The following is a 21,161-nucleotide window of genomic DNA, read 5'->3' on the forward strand; positions in this document are numbered from 1 at the left end:
CATCTGCTGAAACGTAGCTGGAGCATTGGTCAAACCAAAAGGCAAGACCAAAAACTCATAGTGACCATAACGCGTATGGAAACCTGTCTTAGGAATATCTTCCAGTTTGATCCGTATTTGGTGATAGCCTGATTGCAGGTCTATCTTCGTAAAATACAGCGCTCCATGGAGCCGATCTATCAGATCGTCCATGCGTGAGAGCCGATACTTATTCTTGACAGTGAGCTTATTCAATCCCTTGTAATCCACACAAAAGCGCATAGTGTTATCCTTTTTTCGAGAAAGTAACATTGGCGCTCCCCAAGGGGATTTACTAGGCCGAACAAAACCCTTGTCGAGATAATCTTTCAGCTGCCGTTGAATCTCGTCCTCCTCGTTTTACTAAACCGATAAGGTTACTGAGCCTGTGGACGCGGGACAGTGACCATGAGTATCTCGTGAAGGTGGCTCGTGGCGAGGATACGGATGTATGGAATCAGATGGTTCCAGATTTGTCGTTCGAGCTAGCTGATTACAAAGAGAACCTGGATTTCCACATCATGCGCCTGGACAGAGCAGATGTTATTTTAGGAATTCCATGGTTTTATGATAAACAAGACTCATTGTATATAGACTATGTTCATCACTCTCTTGTTTTTGTTAAGCAGGACATGCCTCATGTATGTGTGTCGCTTTGTAATCAGAATTCTATAAATAATGGTTTTGCAATACTAGTTGTTACTGCTTTGGAAATGTATAAAGATACAAAGTCTTCTGATGTTGACTTTTATCAATGTGTACCATCTGTTTGGTTTGATTCATTAGTGCTTGGTACTTTTGTCACTGAATTTCGTAAACATGTTTCATGTTCTTCTGTTAACTTGGGGATTCCGACGAATCCAACCTTATCCGAGAGAAATCATGACTGATTTCAAGGATGGTTTTCCTGATGATCTACCTCCTAGCTTGCCGCGTTCGAGAGGAGTAGATCATGGCATTGCATCCACAAAATTGTGTGAGCTTCCATTATCAAGGAGTACAATCACGTCGTGACCATTGATCTTCCCGGGGAAACGAAGAAGATCGTGCTTATCACAACACTTTGGTACTAAAAGTACAATTAGTGCATGAACTGTGCGCTAGATGATGGATTTCAACTTGGATGACATCAGAGTTACATGAGATCTCGTGAATCTGAACCGAAGGACGACCTTGCGGTTTCTGTGTCTTCTTCTTCTTCTTGGGGCAATCCTTGATTTGGTGACCTGTCTGGCCACATCCAAAGCAAGCCCCCTTCTTCACTGCATCAGCAACTGAAGCATTTTTGTCTTTCTTCTTCTCTTAAGAAGATCTCGGCGGTGATTTGGACTTATGCTGGAATCGAGGTCGCTTCCTTGAAGCACCCTCACTGGATTGATGGTTTGCAGTTCTTTTCTTCTCATAGTTGGCTCCATTTATCAAATGGAACGTCCTGGCCTTTGCGACTATATCCTCAACGTCAGTCGGAGCTTTGTCCTTGATTAAGGCCCAACGGTAATCCTCATCTAATCCCAGCGGGTACATATGCACAGCGTGCGTAGAATCCCCCTTGCAGAAGGTGTGCGCCTCTTTGAAAGCTGTCGTATACTTATCAAAAGACAAAGATTTCAGCGAAAGACTCTACAGTTTGGCATAAGCTTTCAAGGGATCCATTTTGGCGAAATCCCTCTTAAATTTCACACAGAAAACCCACGTCGTAGGCTTCTCTGTCATGTCGCACCACCAGGTAAGCGCCTTACTACGCAGATAGAGAGCAATCGTCTGAATCCTCCGTTCATCATGCTCCCCATGGAGATCAAAATATGTGGTCCACTGATGCAGCCAGTTATTTACGGCCAGTTCCGTACGTTCCTTCTCCTTCCCTAAGAAATTTGTGGTTTTTTACGGAATCGTGGCAGTTGGACCACCCTGCGAACACCCAAAAGCAGCAATCTGCGTCCGCAATTGCTGGAGATGGGTTTCGCCCTCAGAAATTCGCGCAGTCGTCGACCGAGCCTATTTTCCAGAGCGGTAAGTCAGGAACTAAGCCCTTGCACGACCCCTTAGAGAGAGGCCAAGCGAATGTTCGTCTGAACGTTTGCGTTTTAAAGAGCGGTAACACGTTGGTCGAAGCTCTAGAAGGTACTTGTAATCCGTGTGTATAGAGCATGCGTGAACGGAATTTGAATATTACCTGGCGCGTCGTCACGCTGCACATCCGAGCTAGAGGAATCCATGGCAAGGTACGTGAAAAAACTAGAAGTTTCACGCGGAACTGGGCCTTTTCTGCACTTTTCGATCGCGAAAAGTTGAACTCTAAAGAGTGATACGCGTCCGAAGGCAAGCAGGCGATGGCGGGAGCCGGAGCGCGGGAGTGCAAGCGTGTGAGAGAGAGGAGTGGCGGGAGAGAAGCAGAGGGCTGAAAACTGAGTTCTTCTGCAAAAACTCATTCTCTGTAAGTGGTTTTCTTATAATTTACAGGTTTTAGACCATGCTTTAAAAAACCCCAAATATCCTTGGCCACTTTAAAAATAAAGGTGCCACTTAAAATAAGGTCTTCTTAAGCGTTCAAAAAAAACAAATGACCACCGTTGCAGTTTATTGAAGAGAGAGAAAGGTGAAATTTGCCGCGTGGTGACCTGCAAGAGAGAGCACGTGTAAACTGGAGGGAGAGGCATGACTCGCGCACGCTCGTGCTCAACATACGCGCAGCTCCACACTGGATTGTTCTCCAAGTTCTTCAACGTCTCTCTCTCTCTCTCTCTCTCTCTCTCTCTCTCTCTCTCTCTCTCTGCGCCTACTGAGAAACTCTCTCTGTCTTGGCGCTGCTAAGAGACTCTCTCACTGTCTTTGCTCCGACCGAGAGAGCATGGTCTGCTGAAGTTCACTACAACACAAATTTTGATAAAGTAAGTAAAAATATCACATGCAAAGTAATCAATTCTCTGATTCCTATGCAAAAGCAGTAAAATTCAGCAATTGGACCAATGGAAATTGCAGTTTTTAAATAAAAAACCAGTAACTGTAAATGAAAATCTGATTTCCGTTGGAAAGTCAGTAAAAATCAGCAACACATCACCTGTACACAAGCTTATGAGAAGAAAAACGCACAATTTCAGCGATTAGTTACTAAAAAATATGCGAACTCGAGGTTCCCCGACTTGAACCGATCGGTAGGTGTGCACACGGTCCCTCGTGCTGGCTCTGATACCATGAAACGAACGCAAGGAGTGGATCTCCCGGCTACACGGACCGCCTACAGACACGCGTCGGAAGAACCACCCGACCATAGCCACCATCCGGAAGCTCCCCTGTGCTGGGGCCAACGTCCGAGGACGTAGGCGTGCACCCGTAAGACCGAGCGTCCCATACCACCCGGCCTCACCTCCTCGAGGTGACCTTGCGCACTCCTAGCCTCGCGGGCTAACCCACTAGCACTATGCCAGTGGGGGTCGATAACTGCAAATGAGGCATTGGCCTCCCTTTTATAATAATGGCCGGCCACACTGGCTGTGTTCACACTACGTCCGCTTGGACACTGGACGCCCATCCCGACAGCGTCTAGGCTAGATCCCCTCTCCTATGAGTGGGACATAACATAGTGACTGGATTGTTGGAGTCTTCCTCTCTACTTGTGCTACCTGATGACTCGCCGGCCTCCTTGAGTGGCTCGATCTTCGAGGAGAGTACCTGAAGGACAATCTTGTATGTGTTGGTCCCTCTACGCCTCTCGCTCTAACTCCATAGCCGCTCGCTTTTCTTTGGCCGGTATGCGTTGAGCCTCGCGTACTTGCTCACACTCGAGCTCCATAGCTGCCCTTCTTTCTTCAGCCGCTATGCGTTGAGCTTCGTGCGTTTGCTCACGCTTAAGCTCCATAGCTGCCCTTCTTTCTTCACGATCTCTATCCATGGCCGCACGTTGAGCCTCTTGTTGTAGCATCATCTCCATCATTGACTTGACCAAAGTGTCTATCAGGCTTGGTGGAATCCGTCGCGTAGATGGGGATGGAGGAGGATCGGGGAACAATCCTCCTGGTGTAGGGACTTCTTCTCCTCCAGCTCCACTCTCATCACGTTCACACAAAGTCTCCATTCCACCTCTAGTGATGACCAAGCCCTGGGTACTTGGGTACTTGGGTTCTTGGGTTCTTGGTACTTGGTACGCCTTGCAATCTACGTTTAAAAAGGCTTTTCTCTTACCCAAGCTCAACTCCTTCCTGTGCGTGCACCCTTTGGCAGCCTTATGCTCACACCAAGGTTGCTTTTTCCCAGCTCACATTGATAGGCCTGCCGCTAAGTGCAAGGTCCGCTCTCAATGTGTGTAAAGAGGAACAAGGGGAGGCAGACAAGCCCTTCCACTCTTCAAAAACACAGATTAGGGATCAACACCCCCAAGTGGTCTTGGATTACGTGCAAAATCACTACCGAGGTACCAAAGGTGGCCGAGTGTTGCTTTCAACGGATCCAAGTGGTGGGCATCAGAGGGAGGACTTGTGTGATAGACCCTAACCCGTCAGCTCTTGCTTGATAAAGCTGCCCTCTAGTGTGAGTGCAATGAGACGCGGGGGAAATGCAGGCGTGGTGTTCTCATAATTGGACTTTAGCTTTTGCCATATTGCATGAGCAGAGTCCAAACGCTTGATGTCCGTCAAAATGTCATCATTGATAGCCATTTTGATGTAGGCCATAGCCTTCTTATTCAACCTGGCCCACTCTTCGTCAGACAAACGTTGCGGCTTATTCTCTTCCAATGCATCTTCACAATCCTTTAAGAAAAGGATACCTTGCATGTGTTCTTGCCAGAGGTCGAAGCTTTGACCATGGAACCATCAAACTTTTAGTGTCAAATGCGGAAGAGGAAGAAGCCATCTTAATTCAACCACAAGTGTGTAAACAAGGGAGATGCAATAGGCTGAAAATTTCAGCAAATAGGAGCAACCACAAGACTTTGCATACGATAGATCACAATTTCTTTACATGAAACTGTCCAACTCTAAATTTTCAGTTGAAATGTGCAATTTCAAGCACGTGTACTCAGCTTTTCACTCATTTTGTCGCGACAAACATCAATACATGCGATCCCACAACTTTGGTACATCTGCGTATCGCTGTTTTGACTTGTAATAACCTGTAAATCACCTGTTTTGACCTAAAAACAACCTATTTTGGGTTGTTTTTGCAGTTTTGGTGACCTTTTCGACCCTGGATGCAAGGGGCTTCGTGATGGAAGTGAAATTGATCGCAGGAGAGCAATTTCAACTTGCTGTCCAGCAGACTCCGCAGAGCTGTTTTGAAACCCTAGGGCTCTGATACCAGTTGAAAGCGCGAAGCAGAAGGTACCGGTAGGTGCACGTCGCGATGTAGTGCGGGATTGGGACAAGAAGCAGGAGGCGGGATGTAGCAGAGAAGAATTGCTAGCAATCGAAAGCAAAGAGAGAGAGAGAGAGAGCTTGTACGTTTTTTTGGGGAAAACTCAATAAGTGAGTTTTGGGTTTTCCCACTTTTATTATAAGTGACTTTAAAAAAATGTGTCCAGGTATATTGAACCTGGACAAAGTATAAAAATGTACAAAAAGGTGTTATTTAGGCCTTTAACCCAACATCTAGGTGTGCCATGAACCATGGTGAAGAATTGCCCTGGTTGCCAAAGTCACTGGAAGGCCTCGTGGCTCCAGCACGCGGTTGGAGCTTCTCTGAAGTCTCTCAAACTGGCCCTTGAGTACATGGATCAGCTCCAGCGAGACGTCACGTACAATCTCCGCTGGTGGGACGAGTCGAGCCTCGAAGATGTGGAAGCAGTGGACTCTCTAGATAAACCACAGTGTTAGGCTGTAGATGAGCTCCTAACAACACTCTCAATCTTTGCTCCACTCCCGAGGTACAAGCTATGTGGAGGGCTAGAGTGTAGGCCGGCCCTCCTGTCACAATTATCCTGTGGACTGAAGCCATGTGAAGCGAAGTGCTAGGCGCGTGAATGTGGACCAAGTTGTAATACCCCAAGTGTACTGGCTAGCTATAGAAAATGTAGGCATTAGCGGAAGAATCCGAAGCCAAACCTGCTGTCTCGTGGGGCAGTCCCAAGACAGTGTTGTCGGTCTCAAGTAGATGATCATAGGGTAGCGGCACATACCACAGAGAGGATAGTGTGCACCAATCAACTCCCAACTGCAGTAGCTCAATGGGCAACTAGGCACTGGAACATGGTGACTCTCCTCGGCTTCCAAAAATCTGCCAAAAACTCGGTCGCGAGACCCTCCTCTTGCCAATGATCCATTGCAGCAAGATGAGCCTCTCTGCGCTGTTTGTATGTGGCGTTTGAGTCGGGCTGTGTACTGGAAGAAGGGGGTCTCCGGGTGGTCAGTTGAAGTAAAGGGCATTTGATGCGGAAGTTGGTGAATAATATACAGCTCGATGACTCGAAGTCAGCTTCTGAGCATTTGAGTGCTTTTATAGGTGTGTTGAGTCAGTTGCAGGATAGTGGGCTTCAGCAATTCGATGATAAGCTAAAAGCTATTTTCTTGCTTATGACATTGCCAGAACTTGGGAAACATTGGTTGTCTCCTTGAGCAATAGTGAGAGGTCTATTCTCAATGAAGAGATTAGACGCAAGTCTAGTGGGAAAGGTAGCAGTTTTGCCTACACTGCAAGAGGTAGAAATCAAAAGCGTGATGCGGGCAACAGGACTCAAAATAGAAGTAAGAGCAAGACAAAGGATAAGGATGTCACTTGTTATCAATGTGGCAGAAAGGGTCACAAGAAACCCGATGCAGGTATTTCAAGAAAGAGCAGGAAAGGAAGAAGGAAACGCAAGATAAGAAGAAGAAAGGGGAAAAATCAACAGGTGATTCCTCCAGGGATGCTGAGAATGCACAGGAGTTGTCAGACGTTGAGGAAATTTTGGTTGCGGCTTCATGCCCCTCAGATTTGGTGATAGCTAATGCAGAAGACATGCTTATCTCGAAGAAAGATGTCATTGACGCATTGCTTAGTGCTAACGATGGCCTATCCCAGTCATGGATAGTGGATTTTGGTGCTTCATTCCATGTGACTCCATCTCTAGAGTGTTTTGCTACATATACTGCAGGCAATTATGGCAAGGTGTACCTTGGTGATAATTTTGCTTACAATATTGAGGGAATGGGTACTATGTGTTTGGCTCTTAACAATGGTCAAGATCTTGTGTTGAATGATGTCAGGTTTCTACCAGGCATTAAGAAAAGTCTGCTATCCGTTGGCCAATTGGATGCACATGGTTATACGACCATTTTTTATGGGGTTCATGGAAGTTGCTCAGGGCGCTATGCTTGTTACAAAAGGGTCTAAAAGAGGTACTTTGTACTATCTTCGATGTAAAGCTTTGCCTGGCAAGTCTCTTGCTATTGCTGAAGTTGATTCACACATGGAATTGTGGCATAACAGACTTGGCCATATGAGCCAAAAGGGTATTGATGTGCTTTCCTCTCTGATGAGGGTTGATGTAAAAGGCAAAAACTTGTATTTTTGTAACGATTGTCTTTATGGAAAGCAAAAGAAATCTTCTATTACATTGGTGTCTCTCTTGAAGCTAATCCTCTTGATCTTATTCACTCCGATGTATGCACTATGCCTGTTAAGTCTTTTGTTGGTGAATTGTATTTTGTTACATTCATTGATGACTGTACTAGGAAAGGATGGGTGCATTTGTTGAAAAGTAAAAGTGAGACTTTTAATGCTGGATATGCACAGAAAGAAAGAATTAATTTTCAAATCTTTTCCCCTGTTGTAAAGCTTACAACTTTGCGTGTCCTTTTTGCTCTCGTTGTGGTGCTTGATTTGGAATTGAATCAAATGGATGTAAAGACAGCTTTTCTGCACGGTGACATTGAAGAGGACATATACATGAAACAACCTAAAGGTTTTGTAGTTCCTACATGTGAAGAACTTGTATGCAAACTGAAAAGGGCTCTGTATGGTTTGAGACAATCATCACGGCAGTGGTATAAGAAGTTTGACTTTTTATGTTGTCTCAATGCTTTAAACGCAGCCATGCAGATCATTGTTTGTATACGAAAAGGGATGAAGATGGTAGTCCCATCATACTTGTTCTCTATGTTGATGACATGCTGCTTGCCGGGAAACATAAGACTAGTCTTGGTTGAAACGTAAGCTAAATTCAGCTTTTGCTATGATGCAGAGCACATTTTGGGCATGCGTATTAAAAGAGATAGAAAGCTGAAATTGTTGTTTTTATCTCAAGAAAAGTAGATTGCAAAAGTGCTTGACAGGTTTAATATGGCTGATGCTAAGCCTCTTGGAGTACCTTACCTCCATACACTAAGCTTAGCAAGACAGATTGCCCAAAGGATGAGGTGGCATTGAAAGCAATGAAGGGAATCCCTTATGCATCAGCTTGTGGTTCTCTTATGTATGCTATGGTTGCCACTCGTCCCAACATTGCTTATGCAGTGGGAGTTGTTAGTCGATACATGTCGAATCCTGGCAAAGCGCATTGGAAAGCTGTCAAATGCATTCTGAGATATTTGAAAGGTACACAGTCAAAGTGTATTTGCTATGGTAAAAGTGACTTAAAGTTGCAGGGATATTGCGATGCAGACATGGCACGTGACATGGATACGAGGAAATCTACCAGTGGATATGTATTTGCTATTGTTGGTGGTGCAGTCTCTTGGTATTCTAGGTTGCAGAAAATTGTGGCATTGAGTACTACTGAGGCTGAATACATTTCAGCCACAGAGGCTTCAAAGGAGGCCATTTGGTTAGACAGACTTGCAAAAGAACTTGCCATGCCTGCTCATACACCTGCATTGGGTTGTGATAGCCAGAGTGCTGTCTACTTAGCCAAAAATGCCATGTTTCATGCGCGTACCAAACACATAGATGTGCGGTACCACTTCATACAACAGGTATTGGAGTATGGTCTAGTCAACTTGACTAAGATCCATACACAGGATAACCCTGCAGATGTTCTCACCAAGAGTCTTGCTAAGGCTCAACATGAGCATTGCATACAGCTGGTGGAAGTTGGTTAACTTAAAGGCGTCATTTATGCCTTTAAGTCGGAGGTTGTTGGGTTAAAGGCCTAAATAACCCCTTTTTGTACATTTTATACTTTGTTCAGGTTCAATATGAACCTGGACACATTTCTTTAAAGTCACTTATAATAAAAGTGGGAAACCCAAAACTCACTTATTGAGTTTTCCCCAAAAAAACGTACGAGCTCTCTCTCTCTCTGCTTTCGATTGCTAGCACTTCTTCTCTGCTGCATTCCACCTCCTGTTTCTTGCCCCAATCCTGCACTACATCGCGACGCGCACCTACCGGTACCTTTCTACTTCGCGCTTTCACTAGATGGCGGTACCGTCCACCAGTGTGGTTGTTTCCACCTCCCATATCCTGATTTAGCCATCAGTGTACATATCTTACTTTTTCACTCCCCACATTTTATAGCCCTCTCAAGCAAGGGTAGGTTTTAGCCCATTGGGCAATGTTCTTAACTAATATAAGGATCTTTTTCTTGCAAAAGGAAAAAAAGCCCAACCATGTTAGCCCCCGTTTCATGACAGAAAATGCGGCGCAATTTGTGGCGCGTTTTTCAAGGCCACATTAGCACAGTCGTACAATGACACCGCATCAACAAACTTAGCTACTCTCTCTCTCTCTCTCTCTCTCTCTCTCTCTCTCTCTCTCTCTCTCTCTCTCTCTCTCTCTCTCTCTCTCTCTCTCTCTCTCTCTCTCTCTCTCTCGCGCACGTGTTGTTGGGTTGGTAGCGGAAGCGTGCTACCTAATCACCAATGGCTTAGCATTAGGCTATGGTGAATGAGGCCTTAGCTTGGCCATGGTGTTAGGGTTACGGTTAGAGAGATGGAGATTAGGGTTTGGTTATGCCAAGTGCAAAAGCATAAAGAGAGAGAGTGTAGACACAATGATAATGCTCACACTGCAAAGATTGATTAGAAAACAACCTCTCAAATAGGCTTAGTGCTTTACAATCATTGGCTCAAGAGGTTAACAATCGCCCCCTTAAGCCAAACTTGGGGTTTTACGAAGACTTCATGTGTTTTTGGGTTCATATGTTCATGTCATGGTGTACTCCTAGGCTAACATGATTCATCTACCTGATACATCATGGCGGTTCTCACTAGATTTAATGCTTCACATTTCTCAAACGGATACATCGTGGCGATTCTCAACGGATTTAGCGACCATGGTTCAATGTCTCATGATTCATCATAGCGGTTCTCTACCGGATACATCACTATGGTTCACAAGTGAGACTTAGTAGGTTCACTAGTAGTCCTAGGTAGTACAAGAAATTTCATTCATTCATTTTGTCTGAAGGGGTAATCATATGTATCCCGTCCAAAATTTGTCTTCATCTTGTTGTTGTCATCATTTGTTGTTGTTTGCTTCATCTTCATGTCTTGGTCGTTGGTCCGTTGTGTTGAGGATGCAGCCTCCATGGCCAATCGTGTGAAGCACACATGTGTGTAGGGAAGGTCTTACCACATTTAGTGGCAGTGTCGAGTCTCTGTGATATGTCAAAAGGTACAAGGTCATCTCGAAAGAGTGTCATAGCATACATATCAAATTTGGCGGATACAATGTTATGCATGGTTGAGTGTATGTGCAAGGAGCTTCGACCCATTGAAGAAGTATTCAAGCTTTGCAGAGAGAGTTTGTAGTAGTGAAGCACCTCTTCACTTTTAAAAGTGAAGTCACTCTTCACATAGGTTTTCTTTGATGATGAAACATTCCCCTCAATTTCTCCTTTTGAAGCCTTGGCTCGAGGTTCTCCTTTAAAAGTTTTGAGGGTGATGATTTTTAACTTCTTCTCCGCTTTCTGCAGGCAATGGGAACAGCTTCTTAACTGGCGGTCTCTTGGGAAACTGCATAGTGGGAATGGGTGCTTAAAAAAGCCACATAAACCAATTTTTAAAAAAATGCATCAACTGTGAGCCCGAACAAAGCTACGAGCAAAGGCATGGTTTGCACATGCCGGCACACACACACACATATTTTTGCAACAGGACAGAACCTGGTGCAGCAGCGCGATCGCCGGGTGAGCTGGGTGTAGTTAAGGCGTAGCAGATCAATGAAAAGAGCGATAGCAGAGAGCGTGGGTAGATTAATGATGCAGGGGGATGAGAGGGGGGGGGGGGGGGGGGGGGGGGGGGGGTAGTGGACTATGAGTAGCAGACAAGGTGGGGTTGGTGGGCCCACCTTTAGCACTCAGGCGAGTTGGCAACTTGGCAAAGAGAGGCAAGGCTTGGAGCGCGCAGATTATGAGGTCAATTGGGGATAGTCTGCACGATATTGCCGATGGGTAGCTGGGAGCCGGCAGCAAGCCAACGCAGCACAAGGAGTGATGATCAAGAACCAGTGAGCATTAACGGGGCTGATGAGTGAACTTAGTGGAGAACTTGAGAGTGGGTGAAGCCAGTACTGTGCTGTGCAGAGAAAAGCATCGAATGAGGCTAGTTCAAACTATCGCACGTTGATGACCTCAACAACTAGCTTCGATGTTATTGTCTCGTAGACTCGCACCCCACGTTGATGGAGCAGCTCACGCCGGCTCTCACAGTGATCACATGGTGGTCAACAAAAACGCTCAGTCGTTGGCAATCACGGATCCGAAAGTCGATTCTAGAATGGGCTTAAGCGCCCTTTTGACATCCGTCGGGCAGTGTCACAAAGTGATGACGTGGCTACCGACAGCAGAAACCCTAATTTCTGCCAGAAACCCTAAAAATCCTGTAAACCCTAATTTCTGGAAACCCTAACCCTAACTGCTGGCTGAAAACCCTAACTGGCTGGAAACCCTAAATTTTGGCGGGAAAATGCCACATGGCAGCAGGTACAGATTTTCGGGATTTGCGGCGTGAATCACGGAAAGCTGAAAAAAAGCATGAGCGACGCATTCTTAGCTGCTTTTTGGCTACGCATGAAATTGAGAGAGAGAGAGAGGGTTAAATTGCTTTATTTTTTTTGACTCTCAGTGTGAGAGAGAGAGAGAGAGAGAGAGAGAGAGAAGTTGCTTTTGCTTTCAAGCTTTTGGGGCTCTGCTTTTGGGCATCCCTTGTAACCTTTAAATTAGTGGTGAGGGCCTCACTTCTCAGAGCATCTGGACGCAGAGTCTGAGGGTGAAACCCGAACAACTCTCTTGTACTTTGAACTAATTAATACAAAAAGAAATACCGAAAGGGGCGCCAGTCTTTGGGGCCTAGAGATTAATGCAAAAAGAAATACCGAAAGGGGCACCAGTCTTTGGGGCCAATATCTCTAGGCACGGAACTCCGCCGGGCCAGTGCAAATCTATTGTGACCTGTGAATTGTTTTGAAGTGGTTATTCGGTGCTGTCGCGATTGATTCTTGACTTGGAGTGTCCAAGTCTGTTACAGTGGTATCAGAGCACGGCCGATTTCTCTTCTACGGGAAATCCGATCCCCAAATTTTTTTCAGCCGCACCTATGGCTTCACGCAAGGATCAGTCGACTCCCTCTACATCTGGAGATGTGGGCAGGGATCACAACGAAGATTCAAACAAAGAGTATGGCCCACCTCGGCCTACTTAGGCGGAGCAAAGAGAGATGAAGCGTCGTCAATTGATCGGCGATGCAACAAAGATGATGCTCAGTTTTGCGAAGGATCCGAAATTGGCAAAATATATGAGCGAGACTTCTTTTCAAGAAGTGCATGCACAGTGGCAGAAAACCACTACACCACCCCTGAAACCCGCTCTCAAGAAACCTTCTGATCACAAACAGTATTCAGAGAAGGAATTACAAGAGGTGGTTGATGCACGGATTGCTTAGCTTTTTGACGCACAGAAAGCCAAAAAGCATGGAAAAAAGCAAAAGAAAAGCACTGACTTCCCGGGATATTTGGGTCGTCAGTCGACTTTTGACAAGGCAAAGAAACAAAAGAAGCGTGTTCGATTTAAAGGATACCCAGTTCTTTTTCTTCTTCTTCTTTTGACAGTTCTTCTAGCTCTTCAGATTCGAGCGAAGAAGACCGAAAAGGTAAAAAGCGAAGCAAGAAACAAAGCTTCGGAAAGGGCAAGAAAAAGGCAAAGAAGGCTAAATCTCACCCAGAGCCTGACAGTTCTACTGAGGACTCGTCTACAGACAGCTCAGATTCTGATGATGGAAACTTCTATGCGAACAAGAAGAATTTTTACAAAGCCAACCAGTATGACTTTCTCGAAGATAAGAGCAAGAAAGTCCGAGAGTTTAAGGAAGGTGGCCACTCGATCAAGTTTGATATTTTTTCAGGATATTCAGATGCTTTGAAGGCTTTGTCTTTTATACAGCAATTTGACATTGCTTTCGTGGGAGGACGCTATTCACTCCAAGATTCGGAGAGCTACCTCTTACCTTAAGGGGAATGCTCGTACTTGGTGGTCCACGCTTCTTTTAAACAAGACTACGCCAGTTAAATGGCGGAAATTTAAAAAGCTTTTTATTTCTTCTTGGTTGACGCAAGAATATGAACGAGATATACGAGCTGCTTGGAACCATCTTCGGATGACCAAGAAAGATACAATCAATGCTTATTGTGAAAGATTTTGGGGCTCTTTTCTACCCACCTCTTCATTCAAGAAGATCACGTTCAGAGAACAGATTGAGCGGTTTACCTTGGGTCTACCTACAGAGATCCAAGATCACTCCTTGGAGCAGAAGTCAGCTTCTATTCAGGAGTTGATGAGTCATGCGAAGCGGGGCTTTGCCATTCACTCTGGCAATCTGACTTACCCCACAGATGAGAACATGACACAACGAGCCAAACAGACTTCTGGGATGGTAGAAAGAAAAAGAGCAACCCAAAGAAAAAGGATGCACGAACCAAGCTTACTCCTCAGGAGCGGGCTCGATTCATAAAAGAGGGAAAGTGCTTTGGATGCGGGGAACAGGGACACATCTCCGCAAAGTGCCCTAAAAAGGCATAGAAAGAACAGAATGATAAGGACGACGACAAGCCTGAGAGTTCGAGAGCAGCTGAGGAACGTGGACGAAAAGGCAAGATGAAAACACGACTGGTTCCAGATTATGTGGGTACCGATCTCGACGCCATGGATGAGAGTACAGAACTTTGTCGAGCTTGGGGCAAAGTGAAAGATCAAGAGGCAATGATTTTCTTTGATGGAGGAGCCAAGGCCAACTTCATTTCACCGGAAATGGCGGCGTGGCTCGAGATTACTCCCGATCGGATGGGACCACTTGCAGAGGCAATTCTAGCGGCACCAGGCAGGGACATAGCCATTGCACCTGTCATTGGCAAACTTCGGTTGCATTGTCAAGGGTATTTGGGGCATGAGGACTTCTTCATAATGCCTTTGGAGGGTTGTGATGTTCTCTTAGGGATTCCCTGGTACCACAAAAACAACGCCATGGTCAATTATCGGGCGAGAAAAGCGACTTTGACTACAGAAAAGGGCAAAATAATTGTACTTGATATAAAACTAAAGGGCGAGTCTGTCCCTATTGTATCGGCTTCGGCCATTTCAAAATTAATGAAATCCAGTCTGTTTGTTTACTCGGTCTTTATGAAAGAATTGAGCGATAAGGATAGGACAAATATGTCTACACTTGATAAAGAACGCCAAGATTTTCTCCACTCTCACGCCGATTGCTTCTCAGAGGGCCTACCAGGAGAGTTACCTCCTGCTCGTCCTAAAGATCATACCATTGATCTGATACCTGGAAGCACACCACCGAACCGGCCACCTTACCGTGTGAGCCGAGCACAGAATGAAGAGATTATGAACCAAGTGAAACACCTCTTGGAAAAGGGTCTTGTCCAGCCTAGTACTTCACCGTATTGCTCTCCAGTGTTGTTGGTTTTGAAGAAAGACGGATCTTGGAGGATGTGCATCGATTATAGAGCTCTCAATAAAATCACCATCAAGAACAGATTTCCGATTCCTAGGATCGACGATATACTCGACAGGTTACAGGGATCCTCGTGCTTTAGCAAGATTGACTTGAAGAGTGGATATCATCAGATCTGAATCGCGCCAGGAGATGTCTACAAGACAACCTTTTGGACTACTTTTGGGTTATTTGAGTTTTTGGTGATGCCTTTTGGCTTAACCAATGCTCCTGCGACATTTAACCGGATGATGGACAGGATTTTTCGAGAGTACAGACTATTTGTTGCACTTTCTTTGACGACATCATTGTTTTCTCCAAGGATGAGGCAGAACACAGAGATCATCTGCTTCAGGTCTTTCAGGCATTACGAGATCACAAGTTAGAGATTAATGCAAAGAAAAGTGAATTTTTCCTACTAGAGATACACTTTTTGGGACACGTTGTCTCAGCAGCTAGAGTGCAAATGGACCCGGCCAAGATAGAGACTATCCGTGATTGGGCCGATTTGAAGAATGTCCATGAAGTTAGAAGCTTCTTGGGACTGTGTTCGTACTACAGGCGGTTCATATGAAAGTTTGCAGAGGTTGCTTCCCCTTTGCATAACTTGACACAAAAAGGAGTCCCTTTCTCGTGGGGATCCACAGAGGTGACTGCCTTTCGGACCTTGAAAGAGAAATTGACTATGGGACCAATTTTGACTTTACCGGACTTGCAGAAGTCATTTCAAGTATATTGTGGTCGTAGTCTGGGTGCGGTCCTGATGCAAGAAGGCCATGTCATTGCTTACGAGAGCCGATTGTTCTCTAGGCTGGAGATGACATCACAAATATATGAGAGAGAGCTTTTGGCGGTTATCCATGCTCTTACTCAGTGGCGGCATTACCTACTCGGAGCGGATTTTACTGTCTTTACAGACCATCAGAGTTTACGCTACTTCTTGTCACGGAAGCAGCTTTCGAAAAAGCAGATGCGGTGGGCGAACATCTTGTCACAGTTTCACTTCCAGATTGTCCATGTTCAGGGACAGAAGAATGTGGTGGCAAATGCTTTGTCTCGGAAGCCGTTGGTTCTGGCTATTTCCGCGATACATCATAGGAGCTTCGAGGATATGGTCGATCAATATGCCACAGATACAGATTTTGCAGATATTTTCACACGGATACGGGATAGGGAGACAGTAGCTGGATACTCCCTTCGGGAAGGCTACTTGATGAAAAAGACTATGTTGTGCGTTACACAGCCGTTGAGGGAAAAGGTTATGACTGAATGCCACTGTCCACCTTTTACGGGTCACCGCGGCATTGCTACCACCATGAAGGGGGTAGAGAGATACTTCTTTTGGCCGAGACTCAAAAAGGATGTGGAAGAGTTTGTGCGCAGTTGCTTAGTATGCCAGAAGGTCAAGTTTGACAGGCATAAGGCACAGGGATTGTTACAGCCTTTACCCATACCCACCCGCCCTGGGAAAGTATTGCGATGGATTTCAATTTTGATCTCCCGAGAACGTAGAGTGGTCACGATGGTATCTGAATTGTTATTGACAGATTTAGCAAACAGACTCATTTCATTCCAGTGAAGAAAACAGTCAAGCCGGATCACTTAGCGAGACTGTTTGTGGCCCAGATCTTCAGATTACATGGCATGCCTGAGACGATTGTCTCCGACAGAGACCCCAGACTTACGAGTTTGTTTTGGAAGGCAATTTGGGAGAACATTGGCACGCGGTTGCAGTTCTCGTCATTGCTCCACCCGCAGACTGATGGGCAATCTGAGATTGCAAATTCAGTGGTTCTAGATTTATTGAAGTCTTATATCTCTGATCAGAAGACTCAATGGGAAAAGTACTTACCTTTGGTGGAATTTGCCTACAATAACACGATACACTCTTCGACAGGGAAGGCGCCATTTGAGATTGTTGAAGGTGCTGCGAAGGTTCCACCCTTCCTAAGCACGAAAGATAAGATCTTTGAAGTGGATGAATATACATGAGATTTGGATACGGCTTTTGCCAAGGTTCGTGAGACTTTGCAGAAGTCTCAAGAACGAGAGAAAAAGGCAGCGGATCGCCATCGTCGCGACATGAAATTGAAGGAGGATGATTGTGTGCTCTTACGTTTTGAGAAGGCACGCCTAGGGAAAGAAAAAAGGAAAAGAGAGGCTTTTTCCAAAGCTTAGTATGCGATACTACGGACCTTTCCAGATCACTAAAAAGATAAATGATGTCTCCTTCCGATTGAAACTGCCAGATACTTGGAGGATTCACAATGCATTCCATGTGAGTCTCTTGAAACCTTTTAAGGGTGATGTGCCTGATAATGGGGAGCCTGATGAGCAACCCGAAGTGGAAGAAAATGAGGAGATCCTTGTTCCTGAACGGATTTTGGCACATAAGGATACGAAGAATAAAGGTAAAGTCTAAAGGCGGTTCTTGGTTAAGTTCAAGAACTATCCTGCATTGGATGCGAAGTGGATGGAGGAGGAGGACCTAGCAGATACTCCCCAGATTGTGAAACTTTACCTCGATGCTTTTGGATTAGCATAGTCTATTCCAAACGGAACCCAGAATTCAGCTTGGCCGCAGATCTAGTGCAGTGGGATGCACAAGAGGGGAGTCGCTCCGCTCCTTTGTCAACAGATGCCTTGATTTAGATACTAGAGTCACTGATGTCTCTTTGAGCTTCAGGGATACTGAAAGCTGACAGTATTCTGTTGTATGACTTTAATGAAATGGAAGTCCTAATTATGATACTGATTTGTTCTTGACTTCTCTTAAGTGCAGGAACTGATAGACGAAATGACTGCAGCATTTTGCTCTGATTGATCTCGAATAGACATGCTTGCAATAGGGGTTAGTCAATCGGACATCAATGAGGTCCCGATTAACCTAGATGTGATTGCTAGCTACATTGCTGATAAATCAAGGTCTAAGATCCGAATGAATGTTGAATGTCATGTGATGTCCTGTGATGTCATGTGATGTGACTGTCGATTTGGTACATGTGCTAGATGTGTGTTCCTAGTACGTAGGTACTAACAGTCAGTGTCTGCTAAGACGGTTTATGGCTTTTGTCGGTTTTGTAGGCGTAATCGCGGTCGATTACAATGCTTTCAAGAGGGGGGTATGTCACAAAGTGATGACGTGGCTACCGATAGCAGAAACCTTAATTTCTGCCAGAAACCCTAAAAATCCTGCAAACCCTAATTTCTGCCAAAAACCCTAATTTTACAAAAACCCTAATTTCTGGAAACCCTAACCCTAACCCTAACTGCTGGCTGAAAACCCTAACTGGCTGGAAACCCTAAATTCTGGCGGGGAAATGCCACGTGGCAGCAGCAGGTACGGATTTGCGGGATTTTGCGGCGTGAATCACGAAAAGCTGAAAAAAAAGCATGAGCGACACATTCTCAGCTGCTTTTTGGCTACGCATGAAATTGAGAGAGAGAAAGGGTTGAATTGCTTTTTTTTTTTTTTACTCTCAGTGAGAGAGAGAGAGAGAGAGAGAGAGAAGTTGCTTTTGCTTTCAAGCTTTTGGGGCTCTGCTTATGGGCATCCCTTGTAACCTTTAAATTAGTGGTGAGGGCCTCACTTCTCAGAGCATCTGGACGCAGAGTCTGAGAGTGAAACCCGAACCACTCTCTTGTACTTTGAATAGATTAATACAAAAAGAAATACCGAAAGGGGTACCAGTCTTTGGGGCCAATATCTCTAGGCACGGAACTCCGCCGGGCAAGTGCAAATCTATTGTGATCTGTGAATTGTTTTGAAGTAGTTATTTGGTGCTGTCGCGATTGATTCTTGACTTGGAGTGTCCAAGTCTGTTACAGGCAGCCCTAATGTGACTGCCTTGCTAGGTTCCCACGTGGTGGGTCTCACAAAAAAGGGAGCATTAAATGTCTCAGAAAAAACCACACACACATACACTTCCTTGAAGTGTTGCAGCACAATGGTACATACAAAAGCTACAGTCACACCCTAAAGAAGGAAATCAAATAAGATGGGCTAACCGTATGCAAATCAAGTAGTTAGGGGCTCAAGGGATTTTCTTGACTTTGCGCACACATAAATTACACAAGGCAATGATGCCTACAAGGAGAGCAACGGTGATGCAAAATGGGTTGGAAATGAATAGAAAGAAGCACAATAATTGAAATTGCACACACACAATGCGATAATGTTGATCTAAAAACTAATGCAAGATTACTAAAATACTCAATTGTTGGACTAATGCAAGAAAATAATGCCAAATGCGAGTTCCTCCTCACTTGATCACCAAAGGGTAGTGGAGCATGCTCATGCCCAAGTGGTGATTAGGGAGTGGGATTATTAAGAACACCGATGCAATAGAGATTAGTAGAGTGATAGGCCTGTCGGCTCTGATACCACTTTGTTGGGTTGGTAGCGGAAGCGTGCTACCTAATCACCAATGGCTTAGCATTAGGCTATCGTGGATGAAGCCTTAGCTTTGCCATGGTGTTAGGGTTAGGGTTAATGAGATGGAGAATAGGGTTTGGTTATACCAAGTGCAAGAGCATAAAGAGAGAGAGAGAGAGAGAGAGAGAGAGAGAGAGAGAGTATAAACACAATGATAATGCTCAAAGTGCAAAGATTGATTAGAAAACAGCCTCTCAAATAGGCTTAGTGCTTTACAATCATTGGCTCAAAAGGTTGCATCCTCTTGCTATTGGATCATGTCATCATTCATCTTTTCTTAGGTGGCTAGAGGGCTTTCCCACAAGTTGCCACAAGTTGGGCTTACCCTAACAGGTGCCACGTCATCATTTTGGCATACCCTCCCTCCCAAATAAGAGAAGAGTAATCATCCTCGATTACGCCTACAAAACAAATAATAAAGAGTAAACCAGCTCAATAGACATTGACTCTATGCATGCATGCATTTGATTACTCGAACCATGCATTAGAACATTGGTCACTAAGCAATCACAATCACATTCACATCATTATCCCCGCCAAGATCTCAAACACAAATCGTGATCATTATGACTTATTTAGCCATCACATCCAAACCTTGTCATAGCTTGCACCCCTCCCATATTTTATTGATACAAAGGCCAGCGATTCGCGTGCATCATCGCTCTCTGAATGCGCAGAGCGAAATTACCTAGGCCAGCTTGGCCACCTCATCAAGGTTGACCGAACACAGGTAACAAACAAGTGATGCACAAGGAAATGTTGAAGCCTTAGGAAAACAACGACAGGACAAGTTGAGGACTAGGACGAAAGTACCCCATACACTGCACCATAGATTTGTACGTTTGGACTTTGCTTTAGCAAAGACACCCCCCGTACATGATCAGCTTTTGTTGCCGTTGCCTGTGCACGCCTCCATCGCCAGTCAATTCGTCACAATCCTCATCTCTCTCACAATTGTTTTCTGGGAGAACTGTTTTTTGGTTCTGTTTTTGTTTTCTTTTGTATTTATTTTTTGCCCACTCTTTTCCTTGCTTCCCAAATCTTGTGTGGATGGATGGGTGGGTGGGTGTGTAGTGTGGGTAAGCGGAGCTAAATTTCTGCATGCGCGGTCTTGTTTTTCATTTTATATACATACTTTCGAGACTTGCCTTGGGGTGTGTACGTGTGTGGTAGGGTGTGTGAAGCTTTTCTGTCAGTATGGCATTTGATTTTATGTTTTTTTTTTTTTTTTTGGTTTTATGTTTGCTTGTCTTTTTGTTTTTGCTGCTTTCGGCGGGCTATGCTGGGTTGGAGCTCTACTATCTCTACCAGGATTTCTGCTGACATTTTCAGGACAGTCTCGGAGTTTCCTCTACTGTCTCCTTGCAGTTAGCCTCAGGAGCTTCGGACTACATGGGCCACCTTCAACGAATGGACTATCTTCTTCAGTCTCCTTCGCAGCTCCAGTTTTGTGCACCTAATGGTTCATCATCCTCATCTCCCTTGGCAGGTTTCTTGGTGATTCCAGTTGCTTTTCATCTCCCATCTTCTTCATCAACAGCTACCTCTCTTCTATGTTTCCAAAATTCCATGGGTGTAGATAGTACTAGTTGCTGGACTTCTGCCTGAGATTGAACTGCTGCCTCAGCAGCCAGTTCCTTCCTTGCTGATACTGACTGTGGCCCTCTACTTATATTGTGATTTTGAAGCACAGTCCGGTCATCTCTCATCCTTAGGTGGCTAGGGCACTTTTTACACTCTCTAAAAGATATACCTAGATGAATCCAGGATAAGCCCAGATTCACTCTTAAAGGAAAGTGCAAGGTATAGACCCATGGTAGTCACCCACAAGACAATAAAACCATCAGCTCCATCATGCATAG

At 45.0% G+C, this 21,161-nt stretch overlaps 1 protein-coding gene across 1 annotated transcript in view; it reads right to left on the reverse strand.

Annotated features, from left to right (window-relative positions):
* The window catches only part of LOC147419589 (PGR5-like A protein), a 111,575-nt gene that overhangs the window by 55,452 nt on the left and 34,962 nt on the right, over positions 1-21,161 (reverse strand). The gene's annotated exons all lie outside the window — the stretch shown is intronic.

This window comes from Adiantum capillus-veneris, chromosome 29 (genome assembly GCF_014529385.1).
Source record: "Adiantum capillus-veneris isolate H3 chromosome 29, ASM1452938v2, whole genome shotgun sequence".
NCBI classification, from domain to species: domain Eukaryota; kingdom Viridiplantae; phylum Streptophyta; class Polypodiopsida; order Polypodiales; family Pteridaceae; genus Adiantum; species Adiantum capillus-veneris.